The following is a 7,193-nucleotide window of genomic DNA, read 5'->3' as shown; positions in this document are numbered from 1 at the left end:
GGGGCCGCGTGCTCCCCGAGCTCGCTCCGGAGCGCCTCCTGCAGCCGCGGGGGAACCATCGCACCCGCCCTGCTCACCGGGAGCCGCCAGCGATCCCTGCTGGCTGCGAGTGGAACTGCACCTGAGAGGGAGTAGCCTGACAGCCGAGAAGGCTGGGACTGGGTTTGTGTGTGCTGTTACTGTCATAGTTGTTGCTGTTTTGTTCGACTGGTTATCTATCTATCTATCTATCTATAAATATATATATAGTAAAGAACTGTTATTCCTATTTCCCACATCTTTGCCTAAAGACCCTTGATTTCAAAATCATAGTAACTCAGGGGGAAAGGGGTTATATCTGCCACTTCAAGGGGGGCTTCTGCCTTCCTTAGCAGACACCTGTCTTTCAAACCGAGACAACTTTACCCTCTCTTCTGGAAAGGAGACAGAGTTTAGCCACTTGTGAGCCTGGAGAAGCTTCTGATGTTGGCATCTGCACTATAAAATTAGGTTACCAAACTACCTTTTGCTGCAGCTTCTGAGCTGCCTCAAGATCACTTTAACTGATGATGTCTAGATAAAGATATACGTTGATTAAGATAGCACTTTTCCTATATTAGCACTTGACCCGTATAAAAATGTATGGATCCCATCTAGTGTATTCTGTGTTAGTTAATACAGGAACTAACACAGCTCTTATAGTGGAAAAACAGAGATTTTCTTCTGAGAATTGTGCTTTTGTCTTGGTTTGAAAGACAGGTGTCTGCTAGGGAAGGCAGACGCCTCCCTTGGAATGGAAAATGTAACCCCCTTCCCTCCAAATTATTATAATTTTGAAATTAAGAGGCTTCCAGGCAAAGAGATGAGAAATAGGAACAACAGTTGCCTACTGCTATATATAACAAGGCAATAATACAGAAACACTGCTTAACCTGACAGAGTCAGGATACAACGTGACACCCCGCTGGGCAGGGTGGTGGCTGCAGTCTGATTAAGGGGCAGCTTCGGTCCTCTTGGGGTGACAGATGTGGTTCTGTTGAAGTGGTGGTCCTTTAGAAGGGTCTGGTCTTCCTCTGAAGGTCCAGTGGTGGTTATGTAGCTCTTGTCCTCTGGGAATCCAGCAGGAAAGGGCTGCCTGTGGTGTTCCAAACCTCAGATTACATCCAGGTAGGGATGCTTGGTTCCTCCCCCTGGGTGGAGCACCTCACAATGGGATGATGTAATTATATGAGTCCCACAGTGAGGCTGGATGGCCCATTAGTAGAAAGATAGCCCCCCAGAGGGAGTTATCAGGGATGTGTCCTGGAAGAGATAAGGAACCCTGCTCCACCTCGTCCTGACAGATGGTGATAGAATACATATTTCTGGTTACATCTTATGTTACAACCTAAGACATTATCCACCCCTTATTCTATTACCATCTGCATCATAATATCCTAATCAGTACCCTGTTTAAACTCTACTTTTATACATATACACAATGAAACCTTACACACAGTTCTCAGTTAAGATTAGGTCTCCTTGTTGTACACAAAGGGTTTTCCCAGCTTTCTGCTAGTGTAACCAGGTCCTCGAGCAAAAACAGTCTCACGGATCGGTTTGCCTTTGCCTGAGGTGGGACTAATCCAAACAATCTTTTCTAAAATACCTCTCAGGTGTACCACAGGGACTCTATCTCTATCCACTGTGTGCAAGGGTTTGGACTGGGCAGGACCAGCTCGATTGATGGACCCTCAGGTATTGACCATCCAGGTGGTCTTTGCTAAATTTACTTCCCAGTTTTTGAAGGTCCCCCTGCCATGTGCCTTCAGGGTGGTCTTTAGTAGTCCATTGCAGTGTTCAACTTTCCCAGCAGCTGATGCGTGATAGGGGATATGATAGATCCATTCAATACCGTGTTCTCTGGCCCAGGTGTTTATAAGATTATTCTTAAAATGAGTCCTGTTGTCTGACTTGATCCTGTCAGGGGTGCCATGTCTCCACAGGACTTGCTTTTCCAGGCCCAAGATGGTGTTCCGGGCTGTAGCATGAGGCACAGGGTAGGTCTCCAGCCATCCAGCGGTGACTTCCACCATGGTCAAAACGTAGCGCTTGCCTTGGCGGGTTTGGGGAAGGGTGATGTAATCAACCTGCCAGGCTTCCCCATAGCTGTACTTTGACCATCGTCCACCGTACCACAGAGGCTTCACCCGCTTGGCCTGTTTGATTGCAGCACAGGTCTCACAGCTGTGGATGACCTGTGAGATGCTGTCCATAGTAAGGTCCACCCCCCGGTCACGGGCCCATTGGTACATTGCATCTTGTTGCTGATGACCAGAGGCATTATGGGCTCAATAAAACGTTCCATTTATTTCTGACAAATTGTACACACCTTTCTTACATTGGCTCTATCCTAGACCAGTAATGGGGAAAAAATTTCCCCCTACCTTACAGTTACTGAAATTATGGGATAAAACACAAAGAAAATGAGGGAAGTCTCCCTTGCAGATAAAACACACAGGAAAGTTTCAGTAACCCAGACTCCATGCAGCCACCAGCTCTGCTCAGCACAAGCCATAAAGATGCACCTCTCACACTGCTCGCTGCGGCACATTTCCTTCTGTTATGAGCCTAAAAGCAACTGAATCCCTCCCAGCATCTCAAACACAGCCTGGGTGACAAGTAGGGCCTGGTTGACAACTAGATTAATCCTGAACCAGGCCACCTATACATAATGGCTGCACTTTATTGACAAAAAAAGTACCAAACAGAGCACTTCTCTGCACACACACAGCCACAGAGCAGCTGAGCAGCCAGATCTAGGACACAGGAGAAAGGAAGCTAATGAGATGCAGAGCTTGATCTGCAGCAGAGGTAGAGCATGGAATCGCTTTTCAACTCTTCCAGCCAATTTCTACTGGTAGATTTTCATGCAAGTCCTCAATCAAGTCTTTAAAGAATTATCCAGAGTACCCTGGGCAAAACCAAGCTGTTTAGAGAAAGAAGAGAGTCCGGAGCTGCTCAGTGGCTCTTTTTGGTTGAGCCGACACCAGAGAAACCCATCACAGCTGCAATTTCATCATCCTCTTCAAAGGTCAAATCTTCTTCTGCCTGCTTCTTCTTCTCTCTCTGCTTCTCCTTCTTGTAGGCTTTGGCCTTCTCTTCCTCCTCACAGAGTTCCTTCATCCTCTCCTCAAAGTCATAGTCCTTCTGCTTCTCTGCCATCTTCTTCTTGTTCTCCTCAAAGCATTTCTTCACCTGGTCCAGTGTGGAACGCTCCAGCCGCATGGACATGCCTAGATTCCTCTGATGTTTTTTGCCATTAATGTGATCCAAGAAATTAATGGAATCTTTCACCACACAGTCACATACATTACAGTAATACCCTCCCATCCCTGACTGAGGGGTGGTTTTGGTGATGACAGTGGTTCTCCCCAGCTTGGATTCCAAGTCCACTTTGTAGTCTCGGTGCCGCAGAAGATCCCTTTTGACAGGCTGAGCTGGTTTGCCATCTTTGTTTTCTCTCTCCTCTGTGAGCCGCTTCTCTGCCAGTTTCTCATATTCATCCTTGTCCCACTTCTGGCAGAAGTCCAGATTCTTGGTCCCACTGCCTGATGCCATGTTGAGCTGAGGACACAGCACCAAGAACTGTTACTCCTTTTTCACCCTTCTCTCTCGATGCCCTCAAGCCGCACATTGGGCACCACGATTTGTCTTGGTTTGAAAGACAGGAAATGAATGCTAAGGAAGGCTGGAGCCTCCCTTGGAATGGAAAATGTAACCCCCTTCCCTCCAAATTATTATAATTTTGAAATTAAGGGGCTTCCAGGGAAAGAGATGAGAAATAGGAACAACAGTTGCCTACTACTATATATAACAAGGCAATAATACAGAAACACTGCTTAACCTGACAGAGTCAGGATACAACGTGACACCCCGCTGGGCAGGGTGGTGGCTGCAGTCCTCTTGGGGTGACAGATGTGGTTCTGTTGAAGTGGTGGTCCTGTAGAAGGGTCTGGTCTCCCTCTGAAGGTCCAGTGGTGGTTATGTAGCTCTTGTCCTCTGGGAATCCAGCAGGAAAGGGCTGCCTGTGGTGTTCCAAACCTCAGATTACATCCAGGTAGGGGTGCTTGGTTCCTCCCCCTGGGTGGAGCACCTCACAATGGGATGATGTAATTATATGAGCCACACAGTGAGGCTGGATGGCCCATTAGCAGAAAGATAGCCCCCCAGAGGGAGTTATCAGGGATGTGTCCTGGAAGAGATAAGGAACCCTGCCCCACCTGGTCCTAACAGATGGTGATAGAATACATACTTCTGGTTACATCTTACATTGTCACCTAAAACAGCTCTACTGCCTTCTCTAGTAGGCAGCAGGGTATGCTACTGTTGCATGTGACCTGTGTAAAGGAGAACCTTATACTGATTGATACATATAGATATTGATTATATTGTCATCTATCAACACAGCAGACACTTCCAAACACACTTTCTTCCAAAGCAGATTGCAGCATTAGGAGCTCATGCAGGAGTCTGGGATGAAGCTGCACCTGAACTTCTGTAGGATGCTGCTGGGAGTGGTTCCTTATTTTCACAAGCACTTAGAAACTGGGAAAAGTCCTTTCCATTTATCACTGTTGTTTATATTGCAATATTGAAATACAGTTAACTACAGTAAGCATAATAATTTATCCTGTGCTAGCATCTCAGCCAGACCAGTTATTGATCAATACATGTTCACACCAAAGGCTGTACAAGAAGCACACAAGGAGGGAAGTCTGCACAACTTTGCTTTTTTAAATGCCTGTCTTAAGTTTCCACTCAGACATCACACTGGAGACCAAACTGAATTGGCACAGCATTAATTTATTTTTATCCTATACATAATGTAGTTATTTTTTAACACCAGCTTTCTCTAATTTGTGAGCCTGGAGGTGTAATTTTAATGTCTGGTCATGAGAGAGGCAAATACCACCTGAACTCTTGAGTCTGTAAGTGTCAATATGTGTTTGGGTTTATCAGACTTCTTGTGAGTACAAATTACCTTCCCAATTAATTATTTTACTTTTGGGGACTGTTTCTTCAGCCTCACTGTCCCAGTTATCTTCTTGAACACATAACTGGGTTTAAGTGGCTTTTATTTAACGCTGGCTTTTGTCAGGCACTTTTCTGTCAGGAGGAAGGGACAATCTGCTGATGCAGATAAGCAAAACTGGCTCAGCCTTTGCCACGTTATGTAAATAGCAGATTTGCGGAGCTGCCCCAAGGAAGATCATTTGTATATAATTGGGCAGTCTCTAACGTCTGTATTCCAGAAAGATTTGACCTCAAACGCACTGAAGTTGGTGGAGGAACCTCCCTGTGTTTTGAAAAGTCTGATCCAGACTCCAGTGGTGCTGAACTTAGACTTCTGGGAGCAAACACTGCTGAGAGCTTTATGCTTTAATCCTTCTCTGATCCTTCAAAATTTTGTTCAGCAATCAAATTCAGCCAGTGTGAGAGAGGATATAAAACAAATTTAGGAGCAGGATTTATACAGTTTCCAAATGTGCTGGCAAAATGAATTCTCAATTTTCTTACGTGTTTCTGTCTTGGGGTCACCACCACTTTTCCCACTTCCTAAACATTTTGACCTTCTCCAGTTAAGGAACAAAACTCAACCAGTGGCATCTTAAACCATCCCAACAAACAATGGAATCATCCTAGTTCTAAAAATCAAACCATCACAATCACCTGTTTCACAAGAATCCACCTCCCAAGGTGTGTCTGAATTGGTAAAAATTGATAAATAACTTCAAATAGAGACAGTAAAATTTCCTGTTGTGACCATTCTGTAGCTAAAAAAAAAAATTTGTATTTATTGACAAATGTATTTGTTCTTATTGTGCAGGCAACGTCTACAGCATCTGATAATTTGTTTGCTCTGTTTATTTTACTGTGCTTAGAAGACAACAGCAATTTGCATTCATTTGCATCTCATTTTAAAGGACAGTGATAATAAGAAAAGTTGTGGGGGAATGTGTGCTTGTATGAGTTTTTTTATAAAAAAATATATTTGTACATAAACAAAATTCTTCATTTTCCTATAAGGTTTGACAGGAGATAATTTCTGCTGCTGGTGTTTTTTTACTGTAGCTCTCCCTTGTGCTCTTCTTTCTATTTTGCATGCTTAAAGTTTCAAAACCCTGCACAGATCCCATTTATGTAGGACAAAAACTATTCTAAAGGGCAACAGACTACTAAAAAACCACTTAATGAAGCTAATCGAGGCTAGCATTTTAACACACACTGCTCGTTGCACATAGCTCTTTATCAGAGCCATTGATCAGGCAAGCTCAGCAAGCTCCTGGAAAAAAAAATCCCCGATTTTTGTTTTTCCAACTAGACCAACATTTTCAGTTACCAGGGAATAAGAAAAAAAAAGTACTTTTTTTTAGACCAAGAATGAAAAATAGAAGTGCGTAATTAACAAAAAGTGGACTAGCATGGGTTGATGGATGTCCTAAATGAGTGGATTTAACAAGTTATTTTATTTTATTACACTTTTTCCGTGGTGTGTGCTTGGTTAATTATATGGCACACATAAGCTGCAGACAAATAGGTTTGCATGGACCAGTTGGTCTGATTCTGAACTGCTGGCTTGCTCATGGAATATTCATGTTTAATTTATGGACACTTGCATCAACAAACGTGTGAGTAAAAGGGATGGGTAGGAACACACAGCAGTGACCACTCTTGCTGATGCTTGCCAAGATAGACTTTCCCTGTTGTGGGAGGCAGGGAAGTGGCTGAGATATACCCAGGATGCCACTCCATGACAGCAGGGGAAAGAGGAAAGCTAGTTTTTGAAACAATAAACTCTGCTAAGCAGCAATTTCAGCAATAAAAGATGTGTTTCTCAGGCTCCCAGGCCATATATTTGACTATTAGGTTGTGGTTTGGTGGTGTGGATTCGTGTGCTGGCATTGGTTAAAACATGCAGCACAGGCGGGATGATAAAAAATGCATCCGGGTCTCCACCCTGTAGGTGGCTGTGACTGAACGTAAGAGCTGGGGTGGTTAATTTGGGCTGCTCGGGGGGTGCACACGGGAGTAGGATAAGGCTGACAGTCCAAGTATCCACATAAAATCATCAGAGGGACAACGCCTGGGTAGTGTGTGGGATCAGGTTTAGCACCTGGCAGCGTCCCCTTAGGTGCCCCTTTAACTCTTCTTTGACTGCACACAAAAAGAAC

At 44.4% G+C, this 7,193-nt stretch overlaps 1 pseudogene; it reads right to left on the bottom strand.

The window, feature by feature from the left end:
* Positions 1–2,979: 2,979 nt before the first annotated feature.
* On the bottom strand, positions 2,980–3,579 carry LOC138104746 (zinc finger matrin-type protein 2 pseudogene; annotated as a pseudogene).
* Between the last annotated feature and the right edge of the window lie 3,614 nt (positions 3,580–7,193).

Source organism: Aphelocoma coerulescens, chromosome 1A (genome assembly GCF_041296385.1).
Source record: "Aphelocoma coerulescens isolate FSJ_1873_10779 chromosome 1A, UR_Acoe_1.0, whole genome shotgun sequence".
Lineage (NCBI taxonomy): Eukaryota > Metazoa > Chordata > Aves > Passeriformes > Corvidae > Aphelocoma > Aphelocoma coerulescens.
Note: the sequence above shows the minus strand (reverse complement) of the source record. Positions and strands in the feature narration are given on the sequence as shown.